General features: G+C 39.5%; 1 protein-coding gene across 4 annotated transcripts in view; it reads left to right on the forward strand.

The window, feature by feature from the left end:
- The window catches only part of LOC113020883 (septin-9-like), a 58,959-nt gene that overhangs the window by 30,532 nt on the left and 9,417 nt on the right, over positions 1–19,010 (forward strand). The window contains exon 1 of one of the 4 annotated variants that reach the window (XM_026165165.1): positions 9,684–9,774. The exons of the other annotated variants lie outside the window; for them this stretch is intronic. The gene's annotated coding sequence lies outside the window, so the exon portion shown is untranslated. Of the gene's footprint in view, positions 1–9,683; positions 9,775–19,010 lie in introns of those variants that run through there. 4 annotated transcript variants of the gene reach the window in all.

Genomic DNA, 19,010 nt, shown 5'->3' on the forward strand with positions numbered 1-19,010 from the left:
CCGATTGGCCAAATCTGACTGACTGTAGCTCACTGATTGAATTGAGCATTCGTTTTACAGCTGAAACTGATGTAAAGATCAGAAGAGCCACACAGCAGCAGATGATCTTTCCTGACATCTTCATCAGCCTGTAGAGAGATTTTAAGTAGTTAGTGAATCCATGCATTTTCTGTCCTTACAAGGTTTTTTTTTTTTTTGTCTTTTTGTGTGACCTGTGATACATATAATAGTTATGATTACATATTTTTATCACCATGCTACCATTTAAAAAAGGACTTTAATTTTTCTGTTCCTAGTCTGTAATTAAGTATTAATCATTTGGTCGTACAAACACTGAAACAGGTTTTATTTACTTTTCCTGGTGAATGGTATTAGCCATTCACCAGGAAAAGTAAATTAAAGTTTTATTAAATTAGAAGGGGGGGGGGGGTGTTAACCCAGAGAACAACAAATGCTACAAAGTTACAAAATCATTTCTAAAAATGTCTTTTTATTTCGTAAATAAAGAGATTTTGTTTTTAACTTAAATTCAGAAATTCTCTTGTTTTACCAAACAGTCTTAACTTCCTGAACAGGACCTGAGAGGAGGTAATGATAGGGGAGCGTCACACTAGTAACTCTTCATTTATAATCAAAACTTGTTTGACTTGTCCACTGATGCCTCCTGTCAGCTGCAGATAAACAAGAGGGCGGGATCACTGATCGGTCTGCTTAGAGTAATTAAACAAAGCAGATTTTGTTTGAGAGATTCCGAAAATGTTTTCATGTTGTATTAGATAAAGCCAGTTGCTAATCTTAATGAATTGTATTTCACTTTTTATTGGCCATGGCACTGGTTTCATGACACTCCCAATAACTGTGTCAGGAAGTTACACAAATTAAAATTCAAAGCCTTAATACTAATCCTGCAGACTTGCAGATCATATTGAATGGAAGTATGTATGCTTGTAATTAGTCAAAAGGCATACGTAGTGCACGGTAACAGACTCCATGTCAAATCCACTTTGTTGTGTATGGAATATTTTGTCACCTGTGGAATAGATTCTGCATTAGAGATGTGGGTAAATTCCTCACCAGTCGAGTAAGGAATTTAGAAAATGAGGGAATTTACCTGTGTCGGTATGCTTCTCTCAGTCTGATCTATTTGTTGTGTGAGAGCAGTTTTAACTTCTTTTAGGTTTCGCTTTCCTTGTAAATAAATCCAGAGGGAGGAGCTTTGACAGTTGTGAAGAGGAAGTTGAAAAACAACTGTGTCCATTTGACTTCCTTCCGTTTTTAAAGACAAAAAAACATTTCAGTATCTGGTAGTTTGGCAGTCACGTGTCTGTTAACAGCTGATTATTGGCCATTTATGAGCAGGCTTGTAATGGAAACTTTGAATATGGGCGTGTCTGCCTTATGGCAGGGTGTCGAACTGTGACACTGCAGTAGTCTCTCCTGTACCAAATGATCACATATGAATTTCACACATTGTGCACATGTTTTTGAATTTGGTGTTTTCTTGAATGATTGTTGTTTTCTTAATTTAAGTTTTTATTGTTTAAAGATGATCTGTAGTCATTATATAAAAACTTGAGATTATTTCTGTGTCCAAAAATATGTATGTGTCACAGCTCATGACTTTACTAGAGTAGATTGAAATATTTGCACATAATCTGCTTTTTGTTTGAGACTGGATGTTTTTGTTTGTTTTAATGCAGGTTATTGGTCTCTCACACTGGCTGCATTTTTGGTCTTTTGCCATTATCAGGACGTGTAGAAATTTACTATTACTTTTTTATTTTATTATTACTTTACTATTATATCAGCTATATTTTGAAACTTGGAAGACACAGATGGATTTGAATCAAGTGAATCGTATATTTATTTTAGGCCAGTAAGTCACCAGGGCATGCAGTTAGTTTTCATTGTGAACAATGCACATATATCTAATATGTGCATGTCTAATACAACTTTTGAATCAAGACGGTTACAACACATCATTGAAAATGACCATCTCACGCTTGAAAATACAGTTTAATGAGCACAAAAGTTTCAAGATTACAGAGAAAATTCAAAAGCATCAGTCAAATACACTCTTAATCAACATGTCTGTCATTTCTCCATCAGGATTATTGTCCTTGAGCCTCACTGGATGAATCTGCTGGGAGTCACTACTGTTAGATTAGACATGAGTAGATGTTGTACAGATGATGCACAGTAAGAACCATTTTGAGTAGCTAATATACAAAATATTGATTTGGCCTTTCACTGAAAGCATGCTGTGGGTCTATCCATTTAAAATTTTCAAACTTAGCACAAAATTAACTCATATTAGAGAGTAAAAATAACAAGTGAAAAGTGGAAAGTTTTATAACACTTTTACAAAATTTCTCATCAGTCATCTAGTGGTACAGATGTTGCAACTGGCTAATTGTTTTTTCCCAAAACAAGTGAAGACCATGTTCAAAATAAAGATCCAGATGGTTTTCTGGTCCAACAGTTACAGTTAGTTAGAGTCTATCTTGGAACAAGTTTTCTCTTCACATTGTTTACTTATTTTTTATTTGCTGCTGCGAACAAAAGAGAACACAAAACAGCAACTACCAAAAAAACTGCAAACAACAAACAACATAAGAAACCTAGACAGTCTTGAATATTGCTCCATAAATCATTTCTTCTTGATGCCAACTGGACTTGGTTACAGTAGGATTGTACTGGCCCAGCATACCCCACAATGTGGAACAACAGTCCGAGAGAAGCAAGGTGACCCCACATGTTTCTGATGCGTTCTAACTGCAAATCATTAGCCCTGCGTCCAAAGCGATCCCTAAGATACCTTAATGATATCATGTCATCACTGTCCATAGAAAACTCTCTGATCTCTCTTAAGAGGTTGGTAGTGACCTCATATGTTTGATCTGGATCATAATCTGACCTTCGATAGTTAAATTGGTTATAATGCTGCGTGATATAGACACGCTCTACTTGTCGCACTCCAGATGCCTCCATGACTCTAATAACGACTCGAACTCTGTTTCCATGTCCTGACTGGGCTCGGACATGAGGTGGTAATTGGACTGATGTTGATTCATTGATGTTACCAATGGTGTAGTATGTGGATCCCGGCGATAGTTCAAACAGCCTCCCACTTAGGGCTGCTCAATTAATCGAATTTTAATCACGATTACGATCTGGGCTTTCAACGATCATTACGAAATGACTGAGCCGATTATTAGCCCCTCCCTCATGCTTTACTCTCGCGCTGCTCCATGTGGCAAATCAAGCGCACTGCTCTGCATTTCGAACACGCGTCACAACAATTAAGAGGACCCGAGGGAAGCTCGGAAAGCTAAGCAGAAGTTATTTGGAGAGGAGTGGACTGCCGTTGGTTGAAAAGAGAGGTAAAAAAAAACAAAACTTAAGTGGTGTGGAAACATTATGGCTTCGCGGAGTCAGACGTGGATCAAGTAGACACAGTGTGTAAACTTTGCTATGGTGTCGTAGCTGCACCACAGAGCAACACTGCAAAGTTCACATTTTTCATTTATTTCTTATATTGCAAACATTTGCACTGTTATCAGTATTTGCACACTATTTTATATTATTTTTTTAAAGTCATTATTCAATACATTGTTATTGTTAAACCTTTAAAGCCGGTCAGAGCAGCATGCTCGTTTTGTGTAACTATTTTTAAATCCCTGTAGAACCTGAACGCTAAGCTAGCACAATAAAAAATTTTTCCATATGAAACCAGAGGAGTTGTACTTACATCTTATGCCATCAGCTTGTCCTCGGTCACGGTTTCCTTCCACATATAGCTTTGCAAAAATTGCATAAAAAGCGCTTGCAGGAACAAAAACATAATATTCCAGAAACACGCTTTGCCGATCCGATCAGCTGTTCTTAACACTTCCCACATTGAAAAAGACGTCAACGTGAACTATCGCAAGTGACGTCATTTTTGCGGAAAATGTAGTTTTTTACTTGTAGGGCTTAGAACTCGAATTGCACTGCTGGAAATAGTTTATTTTGATGCACATGCACATTCTTTGCAAATTTGCATCATAGGATTGTTTTTTTGTTTTTCCTGCAGTATATAAAAATTGCTGTATCTCCAAAAATAAAACTATGAAGACACTCAAAATAAATTTCCTGTTGTTGTAAACTATTTTTTGCAACTTTTTTGTATTTAAAGTTTTGAGGGATAAACCTCTTAAATTTCTCCAAGTAGAAATATATGTAAAAACAAAAACGATTTTCAATTTTTTTTGTAGTTTATTGCACTTTTTTGCAATTAATGTAGTTACTATGGACTTAATGCATACACATTTTTAAAATATGGGCTATAACAGTTGTATTGATGTATAGCAACTTGAAATGCTCCCACAAATGGCACTACAGCATGTAAAAAAAAATAATATAAGCTCTGGCGGACGAAATAAATATCGTCAAATAATCGTGATTATCATTTTTGCCATAATCGAGCAGCCCTACTCCCACTGTTGCCATAATAGTGGGACCCATAATCATGGTTTGGGTTAAAGGTCAGATGTATGACATCGTTTCTGTCAATGTTAACAGTGTTGGCAAACCAGTGGAGCAGCACAAGACTGTGGATCGGCACAGACTGGCCGAAGCCTACTGACATCAAATCATTGATTGAATTGAGTGTTCGTCTTACAGCTGACACAGAAGTCAGGGTCAGGAGCAGAGCCACACAGCCACACAGCACAGTAATTCTTGCTGACGTCATCATCATCCTGTAGAGAAATTTACATGTTTATTAGTTTTATTGTTCGTCCATATTTTAGCCCATGCTGTCATTGTGACCAGTGATCTAATAATTATGTGATGTTTTCATTACCATGCAATCATTTGTCCTACTCTGTATTTAAACATTATTTAAAACTGGTTTCACAGGTATTTTCCCCCTGATTAATACCATCCATTATGTGATGAAGCCTCCTTTCAGCTTCAGATAAATAACAAAGTAAAAGTCCCTAAACGGTCAGGTTAAAGAAGAGCAATAAAACAAAGTAGATATTGTTTTATGGCAGTTTTAGAGTCAAAGACTTGTAACGAAAACATGCCTTAACATTTGTATTTGTCCAAACAGTGATCCTAATGAATTAATTTAGAATTTAATTTTTTTCAGTCTGGCACTGGTCCCATGAAAATCACCTAAACTAACTAGATTTTAAACTAATTAAACAAAACAAATTGAAAATTGTTGCTGCAGACTTAAGTGCAATTTTGCAGGAGTGTTTGTATTTGCAAGAAAAACTTATGGGAAGACAGACGGAGTGAAATGTAATCCACTTCATAGTGAAATCTAATACAAAAAATGGTCAACTTCATTGTATTTGTAAATATTTTGTCACCTGATAAACGCTGCATTAGTGATTGTAAATTTGTCAGCAGTCATGTGAGCAAAAGTAAGCGAAAATGTAGCCGCTAGAAAACAAGACGCTCACCTGCGTAAATCTGCTGCTTTCGATGGCTGATCTGTATGTTTGTGTGAGCCTGTAGTAACTCCCTTTAGATTTCACTTTCCTTAGAAACGAAACCAGGAAAACAAGCTTTGCCGGTTGTTTTGCTGTTAGAGGAAATTTGACAGTCTGCCTGTTAAAAAAGACTTCTTCACTGTAAAAGAGCAAAACCAGCTTGCATTTCAGTGTGGGGTTTTTTGTTTTTTTTTTTTTGTTCTGTTTTGTTTCTTTTTGTGGTAATTTGGTTCTGTTAAAATACAAAAGCTGATTATTGGTCATTTAATCCAAAGTCTGAATATGGGTGTGTCTGCCCGACTGCAGAGGTGAGGGACTGAAATTGCAGTCGAGTCTCTCGTGTTGTAGTTGAGTGAATTTTAAATAGTGTACACGTGTTTTTAATGGCTATATTTTCATTTATAATTTGTTTACTTTAGTTTTCATTGTTTAAAGATGTTCTGTAGTTCCTGTCACCATATAAAAACTTTACGATTATTTACAAAAATGTTTGCACCACAACTCAAATTTTAAGTTTCATCATGTTAAAATAACTAAATATACACTTGCCAAATTTTTAGATATGCAAGTTTTGCACTGCAAAGCTGAGGCTGGAGACTGACCCATGCTGTTTTGAAGCTCGTGGAGCTGCTTCTACTGCTGCAACTCTACCAGCTACCAGCAGATGCTGCTGTCACACAGGTAGTTGGCCTTGCACCTGGAAGGTAGCGCCTGGAGCTGGAAAACGTTTGTCAAAGATACGTTGAAGTCCACTGTATTATACATTAAGAAGCACAATACACAAACACAGAGCTGAGTGGCTCAGTGTCGGCATACACACACATCGGGTGGAGGAGGGTGAAGGAGCTGTTTTCAGAACCCTGAGAGGGCCTCATTCAGCTGTTTACTACAAATCCTCCTCAGTGAGGAAGTACTTCCTCTTCCCAGAGAATTGGATTCATGTGACATCTTCAAACCCCCCCCCCCCCCCCCCCCCCCCCCAACACACACACACACACACACACACAGTGTTTCTGTTACTTCAGAGGACACTGACCTACATTAATTTCCGGTAGATTTGCCCTAAAGTTGGCCCCTAAATGGAAATCCAAGCGTCACAGTGTGACGGTGCACAATAGATTTTTAGGTTAAGTAAACTCACAAATGTTTACACATAAAGACATGCTCAAGTTTCTCCTTTTATCCTGTACGGAGGCTTAAGTATTCCTTCTGGGTGAGGTAGAAACACACACACACACAAAGGAAACATTTAGTTTCTCCGTGGCCACCACCCACATCTTTCACATGAGCAGCATGAGTGTTGCAGAAATGAATAAGGTCCTTGCTGTTGATTTAATTTTTCTGTACTTGCTTTTTTGTTTTTTAGAAACCTCAGCATGCATGTCAGCTAACGAACCTTTATTTATTTATTTTTGGTAGTGTCATTTATCAGCCTAAGATGGTTCATAGCAGAACTGTACACACACCCTGTGCACTGCAGTCTACTGAATACTGATTTAAGATGTGTTGCAGCCCTCTGTATTAGTCGTACACTACACTATTTTCCTGTGGAGGAAAAAGACAACCTGTGATGCCTTTAATGTAATGCGCCCAGTCAATCTATGGTTCTTCTGTATCTCTGTGTTATGAAAGTCCAACTGCAAGGAATACTGTCAGGGGTCAGCCAGGCAGCTTCATGCTCTGCCTGCCAGTACATGACACCATCTTGGCTCAGCGTGGCCCACAAACTTCAGCCCCTGACATCGGCTTTCTGTCTCCTTCTCCTCAAAATTAAGATTTTTTTTTTTTCTTCTTTCATTTAAGAAGGCCGTGTCCCCAGCAGCACAGCAGCTCTGTAATAAAGAAGTCTGCCAAGTTATGTCAGATCAAACAAATGATGGTTGGCCCACGCTGCATGCATGCACGGTTCACTCAGGAGTCAGTGTTTTTAAGAAGAAAATCTGAAAGAGGGAATTTGTATCTCATAAAAAGTCTATTTTAGGCTTAAAAAAAGACAAGTTAATAGTGAAACCTTTGGAGAGCAGCTCCTGAGTGGCAGTGATGTTCAGAAGAGGAGTTTGTGTTTCGAGTTCAGAGTGGCACAGTTTTATGCACACAGCTGTTTACGTGACTTCAGGATGATGCTTTAGTCTTCCTAAATGTGGATTTTAATTTGTCTTAAGTCATGACCATTGCCCCTTTTTATTTAAACTATCTGTGGCTTGCTTCATCACTGGCATTGCTGCAATGCATATTAGGAGTGAAAAGCTCTGTTATGTCTTCCTATTGTATAATCTGCATAATCCACAGAAGAAGATTTCAAAGATGATTGTGTCGTGTTGGTGAAAAAAAGTGCAGCTGAGTAATAAACCAGCTCCTAAACCCATTATTAAGTGCTGTCAGAATTATCTACATTTCCAGTGTCTCCACTTTAAACATCAGGTTTTTATTGGGGAGATAAAGGTGAGCTTCAGAAAGAGTGAGTTGAAAAGAACGAAAAAGGTCAAAGAGCGAAAAGCTGTAAGAGAGACGGGGCCCCGAGTTTGGGGGAAATTGCAGGGTTCTCCACCCTGTAAAACTAACGACAACAAGGGTTTATTTTACGTCCATATTTGGTAAAAACCTGGTTTTTATCACAGTTACAAGTCCAGCTATGTTTGTGTGTCGGATTTAATGAATCGTGTGTTGGTATTGTGCAGGACTCAGGTCCATATTGATGTTTCAGTTTCGTTAGATGGACATTGTTTAAAAGCCCTGGTTTATTTTGGCCTCTGAGTTTGAGTAATGACACGTCTCTCCAACATATTACGCCTGGTTTTTTTCAGGAACCTGACTGTTCGTTTCAAGGAATGCAGGTGTTGCCCAGAGAGTGTGTGTGTGTGTGTGTGTGTGTGTGTGTGTCTGTTCATGTGGCTGTAAGGTTAAACTCAAGTTGCTGCACTGGTGTGTAATTACACTTCCTGTGAGCCTGAAAACAGCTGTTCCCTTCCTCTTTAATCTGGCATGAATATACACACTTCCAAAGAGTAGTAATCAGCCAAAGTGACTGGTTTGTTCTCAGGTACTGGAAGATAAGGGATCAGGTGTTTTTAACATCTCCTTTTGCCATTCTTTAGATTTCGTCTTTTCGTATTTTGTTTATATTTTCACTGGAAAATAGTAATAGTTGTTGGTGTTTGCACTGTCATAATCAAATCTTTATTTTGAACATATAAGTAACAAGTGTCAATACGTATTAGGGAATAAAAGACAAATAAACACAATCATTAAAAGCCATCATATTCAAGAGGAAAACGAGAACAAGATGTTGACCATATCCTGGTCAGCCACTCCTACCCCCATCTAACTCATCTTATACATCTGTTTACAGTATACAATCTAATATATGCTATAAATAAATATACCTGCCTAATACATGGATTCATGTTATATTATTTTATTGCTTTTCATACTTTGTCATACTATGTATACATGTGGCTTTTATTGTTACTGTAACAGCATTAAAGTGTTTGTACATCATCCCTGTAATGTTTTTTACTGTTGAAATGTCTGAGGATATCTTATCCAGGCTCTTGACTGTTGCCAAACATTTCAGTTTAGTTGCTGTGGGATTATTCAGTACTTACAAAAGCTGCTTTAAAAAAACAACAATTTCCTGTGAATTTTTAAAAAAAAGGATAAATGTCATCATATCCCCTGCTCTGTCTGCTTGATTTCTTTGGCTTTATCTAAAACATTTTTACTCTTTTGTTTTTTCTTTTAAATGATTTGCTGTAAAAGCCAATATGATATAAAATTTGCAAAGAGGGGGAAAAGAAATCAGTGAGTCTTGATTTATGGAGGGTACTGATTTGTTAAAGGGACTGAGTGTTAGTAGTTTGACGTAAAGATGAGGAGATAAGGAGTCCAGACAAAGTAATTAGTTTTTTGTTTTTTAATGTGGGACTTGAGGAGAAGCTGGCCTAAAGCCTGCAGAGCTGCAGAGCTGCAGGCGCACGCACACACAGCTCTTCTGTTGTTTCTTTATCGCAGCCACTGACGCTCTGTCTTTGTCCGTTCTCTGCTAACATTTACTTTTTATCGCATTGGAAGTTGTGGGGGTGTTTTTTCCCTTTTATTTGTCAGAGGGAGGGTCGGGGTTATTTGAAGGAAGTGGGCGTGTGGTGTTGCCTTGCGTGCAGAGTCACATGACAGGCATGGGTGGGAGGGGCAGGCAGGGAGCTTCCAGAGCCACAGCAGAGTTTGGCCTCTCACTGGAGCGCTGCACTTCGACAGGGGACAGCTCATACACACAAACACTTCACACACGGTGAGTGCTTTGCATACTGGCAGGGAGCGTGTGTGTGTGTGTGTGTGTGTGTGTGTGTGTGTGTGTGTGTGTGTGTGTGTGTGTTAAAAATCAGTTGGAAGTGGAGGAAGGAAGTTTTGTCCTTTGTTCTCGATTTGTGTGTTTGTCTTCTTAGCAGAAAGAAAACAGTTTGTTTTTGAGTCCAGCTGTTCAAACATGTAATGTTACTGATGTGTTTTAACCAAGCTTAAATATGCACGTGGCTATTAATTTGTTTGTTGTAAAGAAGCATGGCTGTGTATTTCACAGACAGTGCTCAGGATCTCAGGTTGGGATATTTTTCTCATTTTTGTGTGAGCATGCTTTCACGGATAATTACCATTGTTCAGATTTTGCATTCCCTGTCTTTCATCTCCTAAATGTTGTGCATGTCTGCTGTGTGGCACGCTTTGTAATCGATCTCTCTGTGTAATACACACACACAGACTCACACACACACACGTCTGTTTATGTATCCAGGGGGATGTTCCATCATGTTCAACCCCATTTTTTTCTGTTTAAACTCCCAGTTTTATTTTTGTTTCCTTCCTCCTGACGTTGTCCACACACTGGACTGCTGTTGCTGACAATGACATATTACCAGGCTAAATACGTATGCAGAGTGGACAGTTAGCACCTCACACGTGGTTCGTAGGCTTTGATGTGCTTTTGGAAAGTACAGTGAAGGAATCCTTTTAGGAAAGTAGAACAGGCTAGCCTCGGATTAGTGTTTCTTTATGAGCTCTGTACAGATCAGGTTTCTCTTTCACTACTTTTTCTGCTCTTGTTTAAGCACTGACAAAGTGATAGTGCGAGTTCTTGGCTATGGGGTCATGTGGCAGCAGCTGATGACAACGCTGGGCCTCAGAATTTATCATCCAGGCTTTGTTATCCAAAGTTGACCTGGAGAATACAAGGAATTCCTCTCAGCAGCTAATATCAAACCGGTGGAAACACCAACCGCCCCTCACCTTTTCAGAAAGTCACCCGCCTCTGGTTTGCCTCAGAAACACACACATATGCGCGCACACACACGCAGAGCTGCTGAAAGGAGCTCTGTTGTGGCCCCTGTGCAGAACAGACTGTGGCCTTTCACCACTGTTTAATGGGAAGCTGAAAAGGTCATCGTTACCTTCTGCATCTTGCGTGTCTTTGTCTGTCTGTGCACATCGGGAGTCAAGAAGTTAGATCAGTAAGATTGTGTATCTATTGTGGAATTTAGCATCATGAGTTTGAAATGCAAAACATTTCATGAATGTAACCGGAGCTCTGTAAAATCGATAACATTTCATCTCTGTTGGATTCCCCGGGAGCAGATTCTCTGAATAACTGGTTTGCGTTTTCTAGTACATGTATGTGCGTTAGATGTTCACCACAAGAGAAGAGTGGAAAAAGGGAAACTGTCGTATTTTTGTTGTAATTTGTTGCATATAAATTTTGAGATGATTCAGTCGTCTGCAAGTGTTGATGTTGATAGATTAGCAATGAAGATGTTAAAAGAAAACAATTCTAAACTTACATAACACAATAAGCTCATGTTCCCTTTATAGGGAACGCTTTTAAGGTCTAATGTAACAAGTGTTTGGCTGTCTACACCTACAGTGACCTAGAAGTGTCATGCTGCCACACACGATAAATATACGACTTTAAAATCTTCAAAGGTGAGGAGATGATGGTGATTCACTTGAAATTAACTGAAGTAACATGTAAATATGAACTACTTTGAGTAAGGAGTCACATTTCAAGTTAAACTGACACTGTGAGGTCACTTATTGTCCACTACACCCTTAAGCTTTGTATGTGGGTCAAACACAGTCCATAAATACTGCTGCTGAGACTTGGAGAGGACCCAGGTGACAGGCTTCAGCTCGCACAAAGGCTGTAGACTGTGTCAGAGGAGTGCTGCTGACAGCATTTTTGATGGAATAGTGAGTTTGTGTTTTCTAAGGATTTGAACACCTTGAGCCTTCTGTCTCAATAGTGAAGGACAGCTGCCCTCTAAGTCCACCTTTAGTCAACTGAGCATTAAAGTAACATTGGTTAGTTTGTAGATAATTTGGTATTTATAATTATGTCTGTGCAATGTTAAAAAAGCAGAACTTTTTCAACTGAGTTCGCTGTACTTTTTTTTTGTTTTGTTTAAATAACACTTCTTCTAACTGTTGTTTCTAAGGTGAGGCGTGTGCACGAACAGAGGTCAGATTCCTCAACCCCCTGCCCCTCTAGACCCACACTCACTGTCAGCTAACCATTTCACTGATACACTTTGACCCATTCACTGAGATTACATTGGTTCAGTCCACATGCTCTATTACTGTCAGCAAGTACCCAATAGGTAATGGATAACTAATGTATTATTTAGCCTAGCCACAAAGACGCTCACAAAACTGACAACTTCCTAATTCATTTTGCTTTCGTGTAAACTCAGAGGGTAAAGTTTAGCAGTTGCTTTAGGGTGGAATATTTTTTTTTGTAAGGCATGATCTGCTGCAGTGGAATGTATTTCCTTAACTGTAGATGTTTAGTTGAAACTAAATCAGCCTGAGCCTTGAATTGAGTCAATAAGTCTTCTTGCTTGCACTTGGGTGTCCGCACGGTAAATTGAGGCATGCATGCATTTAATAATGTATAGGTGAAACCTTACCTGATGCGCTCAGTGATTTGATTTTTTTTTTTTTCCTTTTTTCCTTTCTTTCTTTTTTCTTTTGGAGCTGCTTGGTGTAAGAATTAGCTGAAGAGCCTAGAAAGACAACAGCTCTCTTGTGCACCACCACAGCTTAGAGGCCGAACACATTCCTCTGGAAGTCTAGACAAACCTGTGGGCTTCTGCTGTCATTACAGTAATTTACATTTCTCTGCTGTCTGCAAAGTAACCCTAGCTGCTGATGCTGCATGCTGCAAATACAAAGTTGTATGTTGTTAAGAGACTGATTATCATTGGTTTTAAGCATCTGCATTATATTAAAATACTTCTAAAAACATGCACATAAATGCCACGTGCAGAACACAGTAAGATGGGTATATCATTTCCAGGCAAATAGTGGCAGGTGACATAATCTCTCAGGGACATTTCTCCTGAGAGCTGAACGATGAGTCTGGGAATTCGGCTTTGTTGCAAAAACACTCAGGCTGTTGTGTTATTAAAGTCAGTGTTTGCACTGCCACCAAACCAATTTCCCCTTTTTATTAAAAGGCTTCACTGTCAGAGGGTGGGTAACTGGGTTTGTGTGTTTGTGTGTGTTGTAAACCCATGTGGTCTGGGGGTATCGAATTGATTCAATGCTGGAGGGCTACCGGAACCCCAGTTCAATGTAATTGAATACATTTTTATCGCTTCTACACAAGTTTCTCAGCTGTGTTTGCACCATCTCTTGTGGGAAATCAACCATAAAAAAGGCAGCTTGAGAATCAGTCGTTTTTATCACATTGAATAAAATAAAATTTGAAGCAGCCCGCACGCTCCTCAAGAGGCATCTGGGTTACCATCAAAACAAATCTAGCGGCGTTAAGATGAGACACGACTGCAAACCGCCTTCATCCTGTATGGGAATGTAAATGGAAGACAAACGCAGCAGATGTTTTTAACCAGCCCATAAATAGATTGTTAAAAAGAACAAAGATCTCAAAACCCATTTAGTGGATTAGTAAACCAATGTGTCTTTGACATACAGCTCCAAACAAGCACTTAGATTAACCTGAACTTGTGCATTTTATCGCTTGATGGGATTAATGCCTAGTGGTGGATACTAAATTATTGAGCTGTCATTGCTATGAAACAAATTAAGCCTGCTGTTACGTGGAGCTTGGACACAAACTCTTTCAATTTACCTTTTCAATCAAATATAATTAAGGTTATCTGTAGGAATTCACCAGCTTTGTGTTGGTGTTGATACAATGGATTAAATTAATATATGCGTGGCTGTTCCCTAAATTTTCCTGGATGCAATCAATCTGGATGAAACTTACTGTATAAACTGCCTACAGTTGGGAGTGAAGGGAGGGAGATGGAGCACAACTGAGGAGGAGAGTGGGGATGAATAATTAAATTAAATGCAAAGTGGTGTATAAACACAAGCAAGCAGGAGGTGTGGAGATCTTTCCAAGGATGGGATTTGGAAGCTGTTTCCAGGAATCCACAACATGTGGTCAAAATGCTAATTGATTATTAGAATAAGCCGCCTCAGATGTTTCAGCAGCCAAATCATGGCTAGTTTAACAAAGCAGTTTTCTGCTGTGCTAATGGGATCAGTTAGCCATTTTATCATTATAAACCCACATTGGGTAATACAGTGTAACACAGGGGCGATGCTGGCTGAGAGTTTGTTTTATTAAAAATCATAAATCATTTTGTGATGAATGGACCCATTAGACAGCAAGTGTCATTTACTACATTCTTGATCCGTTTCATGTAACGTTGGATAAAAACAAATCTAATTTCCTTTGAAAAACAGTTTTTGTGACTGTAGGTTTTGAGCAATTGTTTGGATCTTATCATCCGTAGCTTAGTGTTTGTTTAAAGCCTGGCATTTAATCATTCGGTGCAATGCTTTAGTAGAGAAAGCATTTGTGTACGTTATGGCTCATTAAAATAGTAGAAAAACTGTGGAACTGCCTGCATGTTGTATAAAACAGTTGTAAAAGTGAAGCGATGAAGGGAAAGATTTTGTACAATCAGTTTTACAGATGCCCTGAGTGAGTCAGTGTTGCAGATAACAAACACTCCAAGTTTCCATCCTTTTCTCTCTCTGGATTCCTCTAAATTCTACAGAGTTTATTCAAAGGGTCAAACCACAGGTTTGTCATGAGGGGACTAACCTCAGTGCAGCTCTTTCCAACCTAAACTGGGAACATGATCTCTGACCTGCTCACCACCCTGTTGAGATCAACACCCTGGACAGCTAAGCCATGGCTCAGTGGTTCTGGCCACACTGCATCTAAACATAGGCGACAGAGTCACATTTTTCTTCATACTCCTTTGTAGTTTTAGTGCCTTTTGAAAAGACCATCCAGTGAACAGGGAGATGTTTAGCTGGATTCGAATGTATTTGCATCTCAGTTTGGAGGCCTGTGTGTAGTTAGTGAGGAATGCCCCAGGCCCAAAACTGGAATAAATCACAATCTCTGCAATCCACACTTTTTTTTCCTCCCCTCCTTCTCCCCCCCTCCTTCTCCCCCTCTGCATGCCTTTCTTTGTCCTCCTCTCACTGACCTTATCTTGTTTACCTCCCCCCTACTCAACGACAGCCATCTTCCTTTTTGCTTCTCCTCTGTATCTCATGCCTATCTGCACACGTCTGCCTTTTTTTTTTTTTTTTTTCTCTCCACACTTCGGTCTTCTTCTTTTCCTTGTGTCTTGCTGTTTTTCTCTGAAATGCTTTGCTGCAGAGATGAGACTTCTGGCTATATTTACAAAAAAGCAAAGCAATCTGATGCCGCTAGAAGCAATAAAAGAGAAAACCTCTTTAGTGCCTGTAATTGAAAACAGCATCACAGTGAGTCACTCTGCTTTCCAATAGCTAAAATAAATTTTGTTTGTCCATGATGCAGGGGGAGCAGTAGAGCTAAGGAATGGCATGGCAAATGTGCAAGTCATCCAGGGGTGATTTATTACCACTAAGCAAGCAACAATGGATACTGACGTTTTTAAATGACCCTTAATTGTCACTGAAAAACAAATCTGATTCATCCAAACTGTGCTTGTGCTGTTTGATCAGCAACATAAGCAAACCTATTCCACAACTGTCATCGCATTTTCTCTCAAATGTAACTTTTGCATGCCCATTTCCCATCAGACTTGAAACTAGTGGGGGGGAAACATAAAATGCTGAGTTGAGAAGCGGCCCAATATAATTATTCTTAAAAGGCTGTGGCCGGTTGAAGCCATCTGAGAGGCTCATTTAATCCACCTCCAAAGGATTTACACCATCAGTTTGCATGACAACATATTAAAATACCTGAGGTTCCCACAATATGTCATTCCTTACATCCCTATTTGACTCAACAGTAATTTTTTCAGTCAGCCCATTGTGTTTGATAGGTTTGAGGTAATGTCCAACAGCTGTTAAGCCATCAGGGCCAGACATTTCCAGGTGGAGGTAAAAAAAAAATAATGTTAACATTTATAAGGCCATTACTGGCTAAAAACCATGACAGAGGGTGAATAAATGGTCAGTGTATCCAGATGCTTTGACACACTCTCTGCACCACTGATACGATGCTTCACTCACCACATCGTAGGGTTTGTAGTTTACCAAAGTTGGCTAAAGGTCTAAAGAGGTGTCCTACCCATGAATGAAGTGATTCATTTTGATTGTAGAGAAGAGTTTGGTTTCCCACGGTAGTGGTTCAAGACTCCTTTTGTGTGGTGTTGTGATGTTTGGCAAGTTGTTTATGGTGTTAAATTCTTCTTTGACTTGAGAAAATCAGTACATTGGTTTCATGAAGGACAGTTAATCTTTTGAAGAGCCTTTGTGCTCCTGGCTGGGAAACCAGTTAGTTACCACCAACAACTCTTTCTGTCAGTCTCTCATTCACTCTGTATCTTAGCTTTTATAATTCCCACCCACAGTGGAAGATGAGCAAATAGTAACTGAACATTAAACAGAACAGACATGCTGCAGAGGTGCTGAGCATTGTTCTGAAATGAGGCTCATTTCAGGAAGTCCTCAGACCAAATACTGTAATTGATTGTTTCCACAAAGGTTACACAGAACCAAAAACCTCCATAAAACCTACTTTTTCTTCCTGTTTTAAACCCACACTGATCACAAAATGAGAAGTGTGCATACCAAACTGGAGAAAAGTGTTTAAGCTCAGAGGCTGGGAATGAGGACTGTGCTGGGACCGCAGAAGTAAGATCTACAGTTGCAATAAAAAGAACAAATTTCTTTTATCCCGTTTTATGCCCTTCGAAAATGGGTCGATGCTCAGCTCATGGTTGTGCACGAGTCCTGACAGTAAAGCCTTTGGATTAGATTAAACAGGTATCCAAGTAACTGACAATCCACCATCTATTAAATGTTTCAGCTCGAACAAAAGATTAAGCTTGTACAGATGATCTTCTCATCATTATATTTTAGTGCTTTGCAGGTGTAGATGCTGTTGGATGATATGTTAAGTATTCCATCTTGTTCATTTCATGTCTCTTTCCTTTGATGCTTTCCCTGGTATCATGCCTTTGAAGCTCTGTTGTTGGAGCCCTGGTTGCCACAGTGTCCTAACTCCTGCAAACATCTCTGTTTACAGCACAAAGCTGTCGCAGGAAAAAATCAGCAAGGGATTTCAGAGGGAAAATACATGGTGTAGAGAAGAAGAGGATGGAGGTTTTGTATTATCCAGCACATTTAATAACAAAGCTAAAAGCCAAATGAGTAGCAGAAAGGAGGAGGGGCTCAAACAGGAGAGATACAAGAAAACTAAGAGTTGGTGTGCAATAGGCAACACCGATGAGGGAGGATCAGTGTGAGCAGGGAGGAAAGAGTGAGGCTGAGGGGAAAAAGACATGAGCGAAACAGGGGAGGTGTAGAGGGGAGGTGGAGGGCAGTGAGTCGCTGTAAGTTGCTGACTGACTTTTGGAACAGGATGAGGAAGTGGTGAAGAGGCCAGGAGAGCTGCTTCCATAGGTGGGTCTCTATGACACATGGATGCACACACAATGGAGCATATTATAAAAGCAAGACTTAACGTGTTAACATGAGCTAGTTTTGAGTTTCTACAGCACTGCCATTCCTCAGATTTTTCTTCTTCTTCCATTAATCAGTGCAGTGCCAGTTTGAAGTGTGTTGACTTTTCTACCAGCCTGTTGATTTATTTCCCAGAGTGATACGGGTGAACTGGCCTGCTGTCTGGACTACTTTCTCCTTGTAACAGGTCGAGTATTCGCTGGAATCCAAAAGCTGTTAAACTCTTGGCAGGCAGTCCAGGGGCTGATATTTGCATGTGTACGTACAGATCAGCTGTGCGCTCAAACAGAGGAAACTCTGAGTGTGTGAAGTCAAGGCAACCGGCATGTTTAAAGGCACAAAGTCAAGCATGTACTCAGGGCTTTTGTGTGTGTTAGCCAGGTTAGCTGTGGGTGGATCAGGTTTCAACCTCACCAGTCTCACTCTTTTCCACTCTCACATTAGCAGGACAGTAACACTGCACTGTAGAGAGCAAGGGAAAGGGAGGCCTTGCGAGGGGTAGCATGGTACATGGACTGTGTATCTAATGACACACGGACATAAACACTGCCGTCGTGTAAATTTGTCACATACACAGCTCGAGAGGTACGGTGACTTTGGCATGCGCAGACCTCAGTGAACACATTAAAAGTTTAATATTTCTCTTGTGATTAGACAAACATCTGCAGGCATTTCACAGAAGGACATGAAGTTAATCATTACAAAAACAAAGTGAAGAGATGTCGTTCTGCCAATTTTAAACTACTCTAATTCCACAGAGCGAACTTTCTGATAGTTTTACTTTTGGGTTGATAAACTGTTCTGGCATGAGACCAACCAGGACCTTGAAAGTCAGGAGGTGCTTTTAGTTGTTTTTCTGTCTGTCTTCTAGACAGTCCGCCACATTTGTTCCAGACTGAAATAAACAACAACCATTAGATGGATTATCAGAAACTTTTGTGCAGACATTCACTAGAAGATGGATCCCAGAGCTTTCCTCTAGATATAACAATAACTAATAGCACTTTGTAAACAGTTACAAAGGGCATCACAGGTTGAATAAAACCAAACATTAAAGATGCAATGATGTGCATGGCCACTTGCACAATTAATCAAGTTTCCCCCCTATTAGGCAAACACACAGGCCATTTCAGCTATAACTTGGTTTTTTGTGCCATCAACCATCCAAGCTGTTGTTTAACTGGGTGTTCACACGAGTTTTCCCAGTCAGGGATGCATTTTTCTGACACTGCAGGAATCCCCTATCATCTTGTTCAAATGTGTATGTGTGTTATTAACAGATTTTACTGTAGTTTAATTCTACTGATAGCTTTTCTTCTGAACTGCCAGCACCTGAAGAGCTGCTTAGCTGAACTGGTTTGTTCTATAACAGGAAGTTGTCAATCATTACATATTTCAGCACTATGACAGTTTGGTGCAGTACATTACTTCCTCCTATGGATTTCCAAGGAACCAAGAATCTTGAAATTCTTGTAAAAAGTCCTCATTTTGTTTTTTTTGTTTTTTTAAACCTCTCTATCATTTTACTTGCAGTAC

This window comes from Astatotilapia calliptera, chromosome 4 (genome assembly GCF_900246225.1).
Source record: "Astatotilapia calliptera chromosome 4, fAstCal1.2, whole genome shotgun sequence".
Taxonomy (NCBI): domain Eukaryota; kingdom Metazoa; phylum Chordata; class Actinopteri; order Cichliformes; family Cichlidae; genus Astatotilapia; species Astatotilapia calliptera.